This window comes from Artemia franciscana, chromosome 21 (assembly GCF_032884065.1).
Source record: "Artemia franciscana chromosome 21, ASM3288406v1, whole genome shotgun sequence".
Lineage (NCBI taxonomy): Eukaryota > Metazoa > Arthropoda > Branchiopoda > Anostraca > Artemiidae > Artemia > Artemia franciscana.
In genome coordinates this window covers 3,488,233-3,504,308 of record NC_088883.1, presented here as the reverse complement: position 1 = coordinate 3,504,308, position 16,076 = coordinate 3,488,233, and the positions used below count along the sequence as shown (strand labels likewise).

General features: G+C 35.8%; 1 protein-coding gene across 1 annotated transcript in view; it reads left to right on the top strand.

Moving 5' to 3' along the window:
• Positions 1-16,076, top strand: part of LOC136040606 (uncharacterized) — a 138,565-nt gene that overhangs the window by 30,558 nt on the left and 91,931 nt on the right. The gene's annotated exons all lie outside the window — the stretch shown is intronic.

The following is a 16,076-nucleotide window of genomic DNA, read 5'->3' as shown; positions in this document are numbered from 1 at the left end:
AGTAAGGGTGATTTCGCCAAAAAAGACTCGTTTGCATAAGTTCCAGTTTTTTAATCACTTCAATTTTATTTTCTGATTTTGGTTTCTTCTCGTGATGAAGTAAATCCCTGTTTCAGGAAAGTGTGTTGGGGTTTGTCTTGGTGGGCTGAAATTTATGAAAGACTAATAGGTGGATTGCGCAATCATTATGGGAGATTAGTGAAAACAAAGGTTTTGTGGGCCTGGGCCTGTACGCCTAATGGTGTATATGCCCACACAATGTTGATAAAACCGGATATTTCGAGTCGCTTTTTTGTGGGGGGGGGGAGGGGACTTCTTATTTAACCGTTCAGAAACCAATATAGCTAGGCGTTGCCTTCTTCCTAAGATTCTAGTTTCAAAGCACTTGATTATACAGTCGCAAGGATATTCCTATAAATGAAGAAAAATGCAAAAAAAAAAAAAATAATTGTTTTGTCTGCAAGATTTTTTTGATTATTTGCTAATTTAGCAAAGTTCATTATAAAGTAAGCTTCAGAGTTTTTTCTATGCTCGAGTCCATAAACATACCGAAAAATTATTAATTTTTTTTCTGTCTGATGACTTGTGCATTAGAATTTAAAAAAAGATCACATAATCTTCTCTCTAAGTTGTCTTTTCACATAATATTCTGTCCTTTGTCTAATGAACCTCGTCCTTTTGGTCTCTGAATGGTTCAGTTATTAAATTCTGCTTGGATTTGGACTAGTGTTAAACTTTACATGGTGATTAGCACCTTGCCACACGCAACATACGAAATGTTACATGCGGGCGTACATCTAGGATTACCACTTGCTCAGCCTAGCCGTTTACCGTTCCATCACACCGCATTTGGTAAACTTCTGCCATGCATGGTGCATATCCCCGGTAATTCGTGATTTTTGAAACTGGTGGAGTGAACCCCTTAAATACATGGGAATTTCTAGAAAAAACAAGAGCTAAGAGCTCATATGGCACTTGTGACGAGGTCGGAAGAGCCAAGAGATCATATGGTATGAGCTCTAGCAAAATTCTAAGAATCAATAGATTGCTTTAAAAGAAAAATCAGAGGCTTAATGCCGGTCGAGATTTAAAATGAGAGCTCTGAGTCACGATTCCTTCTAAATATAAAAATTCATTAAGATCCGTTCACCCACTCGTAAGCTAAAAATACCTCAATTTTTCTAATTTTTCCTCTTCCTTCAGCCCCCCAGATGGTCGAATCTAGGAAAACGACTTTATCAATTCCGATTTATCAATTTCCGATATTTTAGAGCTCTGAGACACGATATTCTTCCAAACTTCAAATTTCATTAAGGTCCGATCACTCCTTTGTAAGTTATTAATACATCATTTTTTCTAATTTTCAGAATTAATCCCCACCAACTCCCCCAAACAGAGCAGATCCGTTCTGGTTATGACAATCACGTATCTAGGACTTTTGCTTATTTTTCCCACCAAGTTTCTTCCCGATCCCTCCATTCTAAATGTTTTCCAAGATTTTAGGCTCCCCCCCCCAATGTCATCGGCTCTGGTCGGGATTTAAAATAAGAGCTCTGAGATACGATATCCTTCCAAACATCAAATTTTATCAAGATTCCATCACCCGTTCGTAAGTTTAAAATACTTACGTAAGTTTAAAATAGATTTGGAAACTATTTTTTCCGAATTAACCGACCCCCACTCCCCCTAGACGGTTAAATCGGGAAAACGACTGTCTCTAATTTAATGTGGTCCGGTCCCTCATAGGCCTGCCAAATTTCATCGTCCTAGCTTACCTGGAAGTGCCTAAAGTAGCAAAACCGGGACCGACAGGATTTTCAATCGCTTCATGTCGCTTGTTTAATACCAAGTGCCATAAAAATCTTCATCCATCCCTGATAGGGCTTTGCTGTCACCGGCGTGTTGCTTTTTAACATGCCCGAGAGTAAACAAATTTCAGTGTGTATATCAAAATCAACTAATTGAAATCACTTCAATAAAATATATGTTGACCGTAGCCTACTTAGTTTTCCTAAATCACTATGAAAGTTCTTAAGCCGAACTGGCCAGGCATGACAACAAACAACAAAGTGAGAAAAAAAAATCAAACGAGACTGCGGCCAGGAGAGACACGAGACAGGAAAATAGGGACACGAGAAATTTAAATATTGACCTAATTTATGATTGTCTTTTGAAAAATGAACTAATAGTCAATAAGGGAATTAAAAGCTTAAACAATCACCAGGGGAGTAGATTACCTACTAGACCAAAAAGAGTTGCTTCAATATTAGCTAACAAGAGGATTATTTCACAACATAATAGTTAACTTGGTTTCAATTTTTGGTGTTCTCATTGAAGTAACTCTAATAGCTTCTTTTCCCTACGTGGATTAGTGGCGACAATTTTATTTTTTAATATTGGTGGCGGTTTTTATTTTTTTTTTACTTTAGTGTTTTTTCTTTGTATCTTGTGTTGAGGACGCATAGTTTACATACAGGCGAAATATCTGCGTTGTTTTAGTCTTCTCTGTACTGGCCAGAATCTCGTTTGATGTTTTTTTGTCTCTCTTTGTTGTTTTTGTAAATCACCATACACTTTACAGCTTATATAAGTTGGCAATTTGACATAGCTCAATCACAAGTTGGAAGAAATAAGTGAAAGTATATTGTATGGGTGAAAAACAAGGTATAGAGGCAAAATCTATAATTTTGCACCTTCAGAGATGCTAGGTAATTAGAAATCCGCGTATAATATTCTGATCCATGAGCGAGTTGAACTTGTGTTTTTGGTAAACTTAATTTGAATTAGGTTGTCAAATGCCGCATGGGTGCATGAAATGTCATTCTTTATTTCTATCTCCTTCAGGAGTAGAATACAAGGGAAGAATTTGAGGGAGTATTAAGAACTAGCTCTGTTAAAAAAAAGATGCGGTGATACATAGCACTATAGTATTTTATAAAACTAAATACGAATTTACCTGAATTTTCTTATTTCAACCCTTTAAGTGCAAGACAGGTTCGCAGGGATTTTTCAATTGGGATAGGGAACATGTTTTTCTCGGCATATGGTATTTTACCTCTGATGCAACACATATTACAGAATTTAAGCCGCCATAGCTTGGAAACTATCAATACCGGCATAAGCCGTATAAACTGTTAGGCCCGTCTTATTGGTGAATTTGGTACTGTTCATGTTGCGGATTTTGTTAATGTAGTTTGTGAACGGCTTATTTACAGGTAAATCTGTTGGTAACGTTACTCGATATGGACTTCGCATTCCTGGGAGTGAATTTCTCTCTTTTTTGGAGAAGGATATGAGGTCTGTTACGTTCAACTAAACTGGTTGAGGTGATACTGTATGACATTTTTAGACTTTTATTTGTAAACCGCCCAAGAGCTGTTTGAGAACTACTCGTAAAGGAGTAGAACAGGAAAAAAGACTAGTTTCTCTTACTCCTAAGATAAACAAACACAAAGTAGAAACAATAGGGAAATCTTTTCAAGACAGTGAAAATCAAATCTGTGGATATTTCGGCCCTATGTCCAAGGACTGTCTTCAGCACAATATAAGAAAAACATATATATATATATATATATATATATATATATATATATATATATATATATATATATATATATATATATATATAAACCTGGCACGTACGCAGGGGGTGCCTTCGCCCCCCCCCGAAATTTTGTGAAATGTTTAATTCCCCATGGTCTCTTGGGATTTCTGGCAAAAGTAGGACATTTGTTAAGAATCTAGATACATGTGTGAAGCCTTTTTGGGGGATTTTACAGCATGTAATTACCCAGTCAAGTCTCTGCCCAATTATTAACCCATTTTCTGTCTAAATTTTTACGTTCTTCGAAGTAATTAGCAATTGTACTGTTATTTTTTTGTAAAGAGAGTTTGCTTTTCACAGCAAAATAGAATTATCCTTGATATTAGGGCGTTTATCCCCCCTTTTCAGGATAAAGTAAAGCTTTTAATGGATCAATTTTGGAAACTATCATTTTTCATTAAAATCTACGTTTTTGCAATAGAAGAACTACCCCCCACAGGACCCATATTGCACTGTTAACCATAAAATTCCCCTTTCAGTGGGATATAATAGATTAATCACTGGTTTTAAATCGCTATGAACATAACCTGAGCCTAAAACGTACTGTTGAGGCTTCTGACTTCTTCCCCCATCCGCTACAATACTACAGATTAAAGTTAATCTGTATTTTCCGATATACGTGCTTTTTGCCTTACTGAATAAAAAAGTGCTATTTGATATCTGCTGTTTTGAAGGTTTCGCCCCCCCCCCCCAAAAAAAAAAAAAATTCCTGCGTACGTGCCTGATATAAACTTATATTAAAACGTGAGAATTAAGACTAATAATGTTTTTTTAAAAAACTTTAAAAAAACAGGGGTTCTGGTTGAACTTCTTTGAAATAAGGATGCTAGGGCTGTTAAAAAAACGTTAAAAAAAACATTATTAGTTTTAATTCTCACATTTTAATGTAAATATTGTAATCTGAAAATTAATTTGCAATTTAAAACAGGAGTGCAAACTAAGTGTGTTGGCAAGCTCAGTTTTAGCTCCATGTATAATTTGTGGTTTGTAATCTGATTAGGCCATTCGCTTTTTTGGTACTAATTACTGATCGTGCTTAACATATACGCAAAGAAATTAAAAAAAATACTATTGATGTTTTTCCAGTCACGTAGGCTCTGTAGATATCTATTTGATGGAAGGGGGAAATTCCTTAAAGCAGTGGAGAACATGAATATTATGTAATTATTGTGAATTATTTAGAGATTGCAGTGATCATTAGACTTGGTTAGGGAACGCCAAAGTTGCCCCCCTCGATCCTTCGTATGTATGTAAGCTATCTGATATAGGTCTGTCTGGCTATCCTAAGCGGCCTCATTTCCATCCAAGTTTTGAAGATATTTACGTTAAATTTTTCATTAATTATCAGATTAAATAATAATTTTTCTGAGGATCCCCCTCATCCCCCAGCTGTGGGATATAGAAATCCCCCAACTGTGAGACAAAACAGGGTAGACTTATCCAAAAAATAACTTTAAAAATATTGAAAAAAGAAGAGATTCACCCCTTAATCGTATCTGCCTGGACGCCTAATCTTGGCACTTCCATCCTAGAATTTGATAATCTTCGTGATTTATCTTAAATTTGGCACAAGTTCACGGTTTGCCTTTTTTTGCAAATGCCTTCTTGAAAAATTCCTCAGTACACGATAACCCCTTAACCTATTATATATTTGATTATACATTTTGTGTTTCAAGCATTCTTAAGGTTTTTCATTAAAAAAAAAAAAACATGTCTATATTCAAAGCTTCAAACGCTTACGGCATTGTTTAATCGAGAGAAAGTAACATGAAAAATTCGATCATTATTTAACCCGAAGAAAAATTCTTGTGCCACGACTAGGTTCTGAAGGGTGCTCATTTATTTATTTTTGAATTCATTAATAGTATTCAAAACACCGACGTTTTTCTTGATACAAGAGCTTTGAATGAGAAGTAAATACTGGAGCCTAGTATGGGTGTCATGTAGCGCAACCCTCGTTTAACTCAACCTCAATTTCACTCCACCCTCGTCTATCTCAACCTCAATTTGATTCCACCCTCGTTTAACTAAACGCCCATGTACTTCAAATTTAACTCTGCTCCAGTCAACTTAACCCCATTCAATTTAACCCTTGCAACTGGGTAGGTAAGATTGAATTGAATGGGGGCTGAGGTGAGTGAGGGTTTAGTTGAACTGGGGTTGAATAAAATGTAGACCACCTACTTGAAGTACCAAGGGCAGTCAAAGTGAATTACGGTTGTTTCAATAAGTGAAGTGGAATCTTACCCAACCATATACATATAAAAAATCGGGTTGCAACTATAGTTGTTTATTATTATTCTCTAATAATTTGGGAAATATTGACAATAATTTATGTAGTCAATTGGAATGGATAACATCGCTGGCAATATCATTGCCAGCATCATATAGGCCTAGCGATCACACGATTTTTACACAAATTGAAAGTTATTCATTTGTTTCGAAAACTCAATCAAATAGGAAACTTAATGAGCAAATTTGACCTTCGCATGACCGCAAAGAAATCATAGTCATAGGAAATAGTTTTAAATACCCCTAAAATCAAAAACTGTGTGTTTGAAACACAGCTGTATCCGAGGCTGTGTTTACATGGTTGATTAGCCATCCGTTATTTGTTTAATAATAATAATGATATGCTGCGAAATACAGGAAGTCTCATTTGCCAAAGATTATTTGAGACCCAAGGTCTTCACAAATAAGCTTGGCTTGTTGTAGGGTCATTCCTGCACATATACAGGAATTTGTTGTCTTTGTCGGGAGGGGAATTTCTTAGAATCGGAAGAACCAGGGGTTTTTTTATATAAAAAGTGTGGGAAATTATATAGATCGCATTTTACAATCGACATTACTATAAACCTTTGACTTGTACTGTTTTTAGAATAACTGTGTGCGTACGCTTACGCAAAAAATAATCTAGACTTCTAACAAACACGTATAGGGGATAGGCAAATCCTCCTGGAAGGATTTTGTAACCTTGGATAATTTGAAGAAAATCAGGCTCAATTGCTCGTGATAGTAGTGGTTTTTCTTCGTGAGAAGTTTCCGTTAATCATATAATCAAAGGCTCTAATAAATTAAACCCTCCAATGAGAAGGGATCAAAGTGGACGCATACTTAGAATGATTTTTTTTAGGAGCGAGGCAATAATAACAAGGCTTTGATTTGATAGTTTTGAATAATAATTGTCGAGACATTCAGGAAAGTTTAATTTTTTTGTAAGAGGGGGGGATCTTCGTCCTGAGGCTTGCTCCCTGTATATGTCCCTGAGTCAAAGGCTACATCTGAAGAATCAGGGTTGAGACAAAAGTATGCCCTCTTAACCCTCCAGTGTTAAATGGAGAGGACTTAAAATCAACCTGCTGTTTCGATGTATGCTTGTAAACACATGACATCATAGGTTTGATTATTAACGCGGTATTATAGTCTCTAAGTCGATGAGTATGCTATATTGGGTTGTAATGATGTTTTCAATTTAAGAATCACAGTTCTTTCAACCCAAAACCAGTTGCGCGTTATTCTGCCGCAAATGAAAATTTCCACTGAATAAAATTGTTGGGTGGTATCGGAGGATTGCCCCCTACCCGGATTTTATTGCTTATCCCCCACTCTTGAGTTTGAAAATAACTAACTTGTTATTTTCCATTGAAAAATTGGACAACAGCAAAATTGGCCCTTAGATTTTAAAAGTTCCTGGTACTCCGTTGCCCCCTTTCCCTATGCTTTACTAGATTGGAGCCCCTAAATACTATGTGCATTCATAGAAGTATATTCATATACTGCTATAATCGTTGTAAGTTTTTATGATATGCGACTTGTATTGTAAAACAGTTCGTGGTAATAGATACACCAAAGGAATTGGATTTCGATGCTTATTCAAAATATGCAAGCTAAATTTCATTAAATTTGACGGTACCCGTCAAAAGTTATGACCCTGAAAAATTTGCCCAAATTTTGAAAAAAAGGGAAAACGCCCCCAAAACATCAAGTGATTTTAATGAAAATCACTCCATCATATTCAGCATACCAGAGAACTGTACTGTAGAGGTTGCAAGCTCCTCTGTACAAAATTAGAATTTTTTTTTTTTTTTTTTACGGGTGATTTTATCGAATCAGTTATCGTAAAAGATCTGAATAGGGCTCATTTAATCAAAAATCAAAAATTCTAACGTCATTTTTAATTGACCAAAATTATTGGAGGGCAGCTAGCCCCCCCCCACGTTCATTTTTCCCCAAAGTCACCTGTTCAAAATTTTGAGATAGCCATTCTTCAAAGACTGAGAAATCTAATAACTATGTCTTTGAGGATGACTTAACCCTCTACTGTCCCCGGGAAAGGGGCCGTGTGTTATGAACTTTGCAAATAGTTTGCATATAGTATTGGTTATTGGGAAGTGTACAGACCTTTTCAGTGAGGATTTTTCTGGTTGAGGGGCGGGGTTACTTAGGGGATCTTTCCATAGAGGAATTTTTCATGGGAGAAAGGAATTTTCTATGGAGGGGATGCTGGGTTTCCCAGCATTATTTGAAAAAACGATCAGAAATTAAATGAAAAAACAAGTTTTTTTTTCCAACCGAAAGCAAGGAGCAACATTATAACTGACAACGAACAGAAATTATTAGGTATATGAGGAGGGGTTGCCCCCTCGTCAATACCTCTCTCTTTACGGTTAATTTTTTTTTTAGAACTTGTAAAACACCTCTTTATACTAACTAAATGGCCTTTGTGGTTCAGGTGTCATTTTTAAATAATTGGGACAAAATTTGAACTTTAGCGTAAAGACGGAGGTATTGACGAGGGGTCGACCCCCCTCATATACGTAATGATTTCTGATCGTTTTAAGTTTTAATGTTGCTCTTTACTTTCAGATGAAAAAAGTTTTTTTATTTAATCCTGTTACAGAAACTGATAGAAGAGGAAGTTTCACTGAAAAATTTCTGCTCGTTATCACTACCTAGTTCCTTTTACAGTATCAAAGGAATTATTCTCTCGCTATCAAAGTAACTTAGTCAGGTAATCTTCTTCGTCTGTTTCTGGTCTTATCATCTTATTTCTGCCTATACAAGAGAGGGGGGGGGGCACCACTAGTGCTTTAACTGCAAACATGGTTTTTAGGTATGAGAAAATCCCTTGGATAAGATTCCTGATTCCTCTCTTAAAAACCAGACCAGTATGAATCCATCTTTTATTTGAATTTTCCAGAAGCCGATCTCACTAAGTCTATTTTTACATTCTATTGAAGTTTTAGTATCAAAAAACTTGATTGACTCTTAATTTTGTAACGAGGGACTGCTCACTTTCTAACATCGTGTATACTAAGTGGTGGGTGCCGTATGTGTGCCATGCATGGCAGAATGCGCGATGCTCTGAGACATGTACACCAGGTGAGAGAGAATGGTCTAATCCAAATATAGGCATGTATACTAATAATGTAGGCTATGCATTAAATATTTCTTTGTCCGGCGAATTAGCCAGTTCGAAGAAGTTTAATACTGTGCGTAAAGACATTTTCTATATCAGTTGTAAAAAAAGGCGACATTTTTTTCCACGGAATAATTAGTGTATTTAAAGCAAAGCTAACCATCTTCCTAATTTTCCCTGCTATTTTGTTTCATTTGCTAAGTGAATTTTCTCTACAACTGGCTCAGATATGTCTGTCATCTCTTTAGAGTTGTCAATCCCTCAAACCGGCAACTATTATTTGACTGGAGTAATTGCACCTGTTCAAGAAAAAGAAATCTTTGCTCATTCCAGATACAAAAAAAAGAAAAAGAAATGGCGAGCGAGTGGTAATTGTACTTGGCTGATTATGCATTCTCTTAGTGATTTGAGGCAATAAATCATTGAATTAATAATACTGAAGTGACATCTTTCCCCTGAAAGATATATTTCTTGTTGATTTGTTGAATATGCGTGTCTCAACTAGTTGCTTATCCAGGAAATTGATTTGTAGGAGGGGGGCTTTATTTTTTGGTTGAAGCGGGCCTCACATTTAAAGGAATGGAAAGGGGGGAGGAATCAGCAGAAGACCTAACAACAAATGGCACCAAACAGCTAAAGAAACTGTAGCTTTGCTTTGAAGGTGTTATCTCGACCTCACTCAAGAAGCGAAATTAGGTTAACCATAATGAAATATACCTAAATATGATATAATACTTTAGTAGCACAATTATGGAAACTATAACAAAGAATCACTGAAAGCAGGCCACCCAGAACGCATTATAACATAACTAATTTATATATTTAATATTTAATTAAAATATATCTACATAGTAGTTTATCTCACTCTAACTAAGCTGATTTTATCTGAGGCTGCACACAGAAAAAAAACAGTTTTAAACAGATTAAACTACTTGAATGTGGTGACGCATAAGTACCGATTTTTTTTCTTATTAAACAAAAAAAAAACAAGTTTTTTTAAATGAAAGTAAGGAACGAGATTAAAACTTAAAACGAACAGAAATTACTCCGTATAGGAAAGGGGCTTTTCCTCCTCAACGCCCCGCTCTTTACGCTAAAGTATCTCTTACTCTTTCTCTTAACTCTACATTTTAAAACAGTAAAAAACTTTAGCGTAAAGAGCGGGGCGTTGAGGAGGAAAAGCCCCTTTCATATACGGAGTAATTTCTGTTCGTTTTAAGTTTTAATTTCGCTCCTTACTTTCATTTAAAAAAAACTTGTTTTTTTTATTTAATTTCTGGACGTTTTTGAATTAATGCATGTTTTGATCTTGGCTCTCTGCACATAAATAATTAAAACGAAATTTGCACATTAATTTTTGGGGGCTCAATGGCTTTTTCATAGTTTTAATCGGAAGATTTTGAGAAAAAAGGAGCGAGGGAGGAGGCCTAGTTGCCCTCCAATTTTTGATTACTTAAAAAGGCGACTATAACTTTTAATTTTTTACGAACGTTTTCATAGGTAAAAAAAATACGTAACTTACGAATTAACTTACGTAGCGAACTTCTATATTCGTATGTTTTTATTGCGTATATGAGGGGGCTCACCCCTCGTTGATACCTCGCTCTTTACACTAAAGCTTAAATTTTGTCCCAATTCCTTAAGAATGACCCCTAAATCACAAAGGCCGTAGAATAAACAGTTTAATTACTAAAAATACTTTAGCGTATAGAGCGAGGTATTACGAGGAGGTCAACCCCTCATATGCGTAATGGTTTATGTTTGTTTTAAGTTTTAATGCTGCTCCTCACTTTAAGTAGAAAAAACTTTTCATATTTATTTTTCATTGTTTTTCTAAATAATGCTAGAAAACCCTGCGCCGCCTCCATTGAAAGTCTCTTCCCCCATGAGAAGTTCCTCCATGGAAAGATCCTCCCACGTAACCCCCCCCCCCTCCTTCAACTCTCCCCCCAAACCAAAAAATCCCCCTGAAAACGCTACACTTCCCAGTAACCATTACTATATGTAAAAACAGGTCACAGTTTGTAACTTGCAGCCCCTCCCACGGGGACTGCGGGGGAGTAAGTCGTCCTCAAAGACATAGTTATTAGGTTTTTCGACTATGGTGAATAAAATGGCTATCTCAGAATTTTGATCCGGTGACTTTGGGGAAAAAATGAGTGTGGGAGGGGGCGTAGGTGACCTCCAATTTTTTTGGTCACTTAAAAAGGGCACTAGAACTTTTAATGCCCGTTAGAATGAGCCCTTTTGCGACATTCTAGGACCACTGAGTGGATACGATCACCCCTGGGAAAAAACAAACAAACAAAAAAACAAATAAACACACATCCGTGATTTGTCTTCTGGCAGAAAATGTGAAATTCCACATTTTGTAGATAGGGGCTTGAAACTTATACAAAAGGGTTCTCTGATACGATGAATTTGATGGTGTGATTTTCGTTAAGATCGTATGACTTTTAGGGAGTGTTTCCCCCTATTTTCTAAAATGATGCAAATTTTCTCAGCCTCGTAACTTTTGATGGGTATGACTAATCTTGATCAAACTTATATATTTAAAATTAGCATCAAAATGCGATTCTTTTGATGTAACTATTGGTATCAAAATTCCATTTTTTAGAGTTTCGGTTACTATTGAGCCGGGTCGCTCCTTACTACAGTTCGTTACCACGAACTGTTTGATGACGAAAAGCCTTGTCAAACTCAAGTAGTTAGTTCAGCTGATTTGTTTTCGTGGTTTGACTTGGCAATTCTTGCGAAAATGTAGAATAATCCTAAAAAACTAGTTATTTTGAAACAACACAAAAGAAAAATAGATACTTGTTAGTTATACAGAACACGCCCAAGAAGTGAAGTCAGGTTAATCCCAATGAAATATACCAAAATATGATAATAATATAATACTTTAGAAACAAAATCATGGAAACTACGAAAAAGAATTATGGAAAGAAGGCCGCGCAGAACACATTATATTAGGTATCTAACATAACCAACTCAATAGATTTTATATTTAATTTAAATATGGAGTACCTGTATAGTGGTTTATTTCATCTTGGCTAAGCTGATTATCTGAGATTGCACACAGAGAAACTGATTTTAAACAGATTAGACTTTTTGAGTGTGCTCGGCATAACACGTAAGTACCGAATTTTTTATGACAAAAAGCCTTGTCAATTCAAGTAGTTATCTTGCTTATTTGTTTTCGCGGTTCAACTAGGCGATTCTTGCGACAATTTGGAATAACCCTAAAAAACTAGTTATTTTTAAACAACACAAAAGAAAAATCAGTGCTTGTTAATAATATGGAGCATACCCAAAAAGTGAAGTTAGTTCAATCCTAATGAAATATACCAATATATGATGACAATATAATACTTTAGAAACAAAATCATGGGAAACAGACCGCACAGAACACATATTAAATATCTAACCTAACCAAATCCCTAACCACCTCTATATCTTAAATATTTAGTTAAAATATAACTAAATCATTTTTTTTTCACTCGAAATTCGCAAATCATAACCAATTGCGAAAGGCAAACCGGTTCTTGTCCGATCTTAGAGAGCAAAATTCTTGGGTGTGAAAAAAAAAGAAAAAATCCCAATTTTCAAATATGAATAAACCTAAGATATGTCCGGGGGAATATTTTTATGTTAGTATCCTTGGGTTCTTTTATTTTAATACTATTTGATGTCATTTTTTACTTGTAATAGTTTGAATTAATATACGTTTTTTTATGGCACTTGGTAAATACCAAGTGCCATATAGCGATCGCAAATTCTGTCGGTCTGTCGATCCCGGTTTTGCTAGTTTAGGCACTTCCAGATAAGCAAGGACGATGAAATTTGGCAGGCACATCAGGAACCAGACCAGATTACATTAGAAATAATATTTTCACCGATTCGACCATCTGGGGGGGGGGGGGGAGTGGGGGGATGGTTAATTCGGAAAAATTAGAAAAAACTATGTATTTTTCAACTTGCGAACGGATGATCAGATCGTAATGAAATTTGGTATTTAGGAGTATATCGTGTCTCAGAGCTCTAATTTTAAATCCCGACCGGATCCGGTGACACTGGGGGAGTTGGAGGGGGGCCTAAAATCTTGGAAAACGCTTAGAGTGGAGGGATCAGGATGAAACTTGGTGGGAAAAATAAGCACAAGTCCTAAATACGTAATTAACATAACCCGAACGGATTTGCTCTCTTTGGAGGAGTTGGGGGGAGGGTTAATTCTAAAAAATTAGAAAAAAGAGGTATTTTTAACTTAGAAAGGAGTGATTGGATCCTAATGAAATTTCCTATTTAGAAGGATCTCGTAACTCAGATATCTTATTTTAAATCCTGACTGGATCCAGTGTCATTGGGGGGAGTTAGGGGGGGGACCCGGAAATCTCGGAAAACGCTTAGAGTGGAGAGATCAGGATGGAAATTGGTGGGAAGAATAAGCGTAAGTCCTAGATACGTGATTGACATAACCGGACTGAATCCGCTCTCTTTGGGGAGTTGGAGGGGGTGTTGATTAGGAAAAATTAGAAAAATTCAGGTATTTTTAACTTATGAACGGTGACCGTTCGTGAGATATTTTTAAATTTGATATTTAGAAGGAACTCATGTCTCAGAGCTCTTATTTTAAATCCCGACCAGATCTGGTGACATTGAGGAGGATTTGGAGGGGGAAACCGGAAATCTTGGAAAACGCTTAGAGTGGAGAGATCGGGATGAAACTGGGTGGGTAGAATAAGCAAATGTCGTAGATACGTGATTGACGTAACCGGACTGGATCCACTCTCTCTGGGGGAGTTAGGGGGGCCAGTGCTTTGGCGAGTTCGGTGCTTCTGGACGTGCTAGGTCGATGGAAATTGATAGACGCGTCAGGGAACTGCACAAATTAACTTGATAAAGTTGTTTTCCCCAATTCGACCATCTGGGGGGAGCTGAAGGGAGAGGAAAAAATTAGAAAAAAATGAGGTATTTTTAAATTACGAGTGGGTGATCGGATCTTAGTGAATTTATATTTAGAAGGATCTCGTGTCTCAGAGCTCTTATTTTAAATCCCGACCACCATTAAGCCTCTAATTTTCCTTTTAAATTAATCTATTGATTCTTAGAATTTTGCTAGAGCTCATGCCATATGAGCTCTTGGCTCTTCCTACCTCGTCACAAGTGCCATATGAGCTCTTTGTTTTTTTTAGATATTGTCATATAACAGGCACATACAAATACAGTTTTTGGAGGGAGACCAATAATAACAACAACAAAAAATGGGAGACAGGGGACAATAATTTAAAAGGCAAAGCCAGAAGTCCCCTTGGGTACGTCTTTGTCGTATTATATCGGTGAACGTGGTCACCTCAAAATTACACTGCCCCTGAAGAAAAATTTTCGCAAAAAAAAATTTTTATAACATAATTACTTCTAATTGCCCAAGATTTTAGAGTTTCAGTTAGGCTTCCCTTTTAAGTACCCAAGACATCAAAATGAAAACTTTGTTTGATGCTTATGTATTATACCGAATACACTGAATAAGTGAAGTCATGTTAATCATAATGAAATATACCAAAACATGATGAAAATACAATACTTTAGTTTATATAATAATAGAATTTGGGCTATATATTTGCACATTAGGGGGTTAGGGTATGGGTAGAGTAAAATAACCTAACTTCACATAATTTGGGTTATATATTTGCACATTGGGGATGGGTTGGGACAAAGTAACTCAGCCTTACCCCCTCCCTTAATGTGCAAATATGTAGCCTAAATTATACAAGTCCAATGCGTTCTGTCACCTTCGTTTGTCTCTTTGGCTATGAAACTGGTTTTCTGAGATCTCACATTCAGCAAACTTCTTGACTGAGAGAGAGAGAGAGAGAGAGATCGGTATATTTAAAAACTATTGTAGCATAGCTAAATTAAGTTTTTTTCACAAACATCATACATTTAAACAAAAATCACACACTACAACTCAGCATTTAAAATTGATGTGAAGAAAGGCACAAATGAGTTAGCGTAACGATTAGTTCGTACTTTAGGGGGCACAAGTTTATTTTGTAACCGAGTTCGGCTATTGGGAGGGGCTGGTTCGGGTAGTAGTGATCGGTGGCTCTTATTGGCTAGGACGGATTTTCCAAATTGCTGAATAAGGTAAGTGGAGATAAATTTAATTTAGCGAGGGCTTGATCATAGGGTATGTCACGGTTTCGGAGTATCGGACTGTGTTTGGTATAATACATAAGTATCCATTTTTTTTGCCTTCTGGTGCCATCTTAGATATATTTATGCCTGAAAACTTTGATTTTCTATGTTTTCGTTTTTTTGGCTGTTACAAAATTATAAAGGTCAAAATTCATGCGCAATGTTTCACCAGTGTAGCCAAGCCAAACTGTTGAAAAAAATAGGTGGAGTTAGTTCGGTAAATTTGATAACGCTTTTTTTGTGAAAATTCAAAGATATTGCAGAAACCTGCAAGGTTGGCATGTTTAGTTTTTTTTTTTTTTCAGTCAGTGGAGTTTAGTATCACACTGAATTTCCTATTTATGCACTTTAGGATGCTAGTCCAATTTCTTACCATGTTTCAATAAGTAGTTTTATGACATTCCCTGGTTGTTTTTTTTTTTATTGTCTGAAGCCGAACAATTAATTTAATATTTGTAACAAGGAATAAAAGTGATACTTTTGGAATCAGAAAAACAAGTATTTTTATTGAAATATCAACAAAGTTGAAACACTAAAGTAACAGATATAATAAAATAGGATAATTGGTCTTTCCAAAAAAAAGGTCAGTAAGTAAATTAACTAAATGTAGGTAAAAATTAAAATCTAGGTAAGTAAATTAACTAACAATTGGGATTGTTTAATATCTAATAATTTTAATGATAAACATATTAATGCGTAGCTTAAATTTTTATATCAAATTTCAATATCTATTTGATGACGAGATGTTATGGTTATATTTTTGGATAATGTTACTCATTCAACAAGTAAACGTCCAAATGGGGATAAGTATATATATTAGACAGTGAAAACAGGTTAAAATGTATTTATATGTGCTGA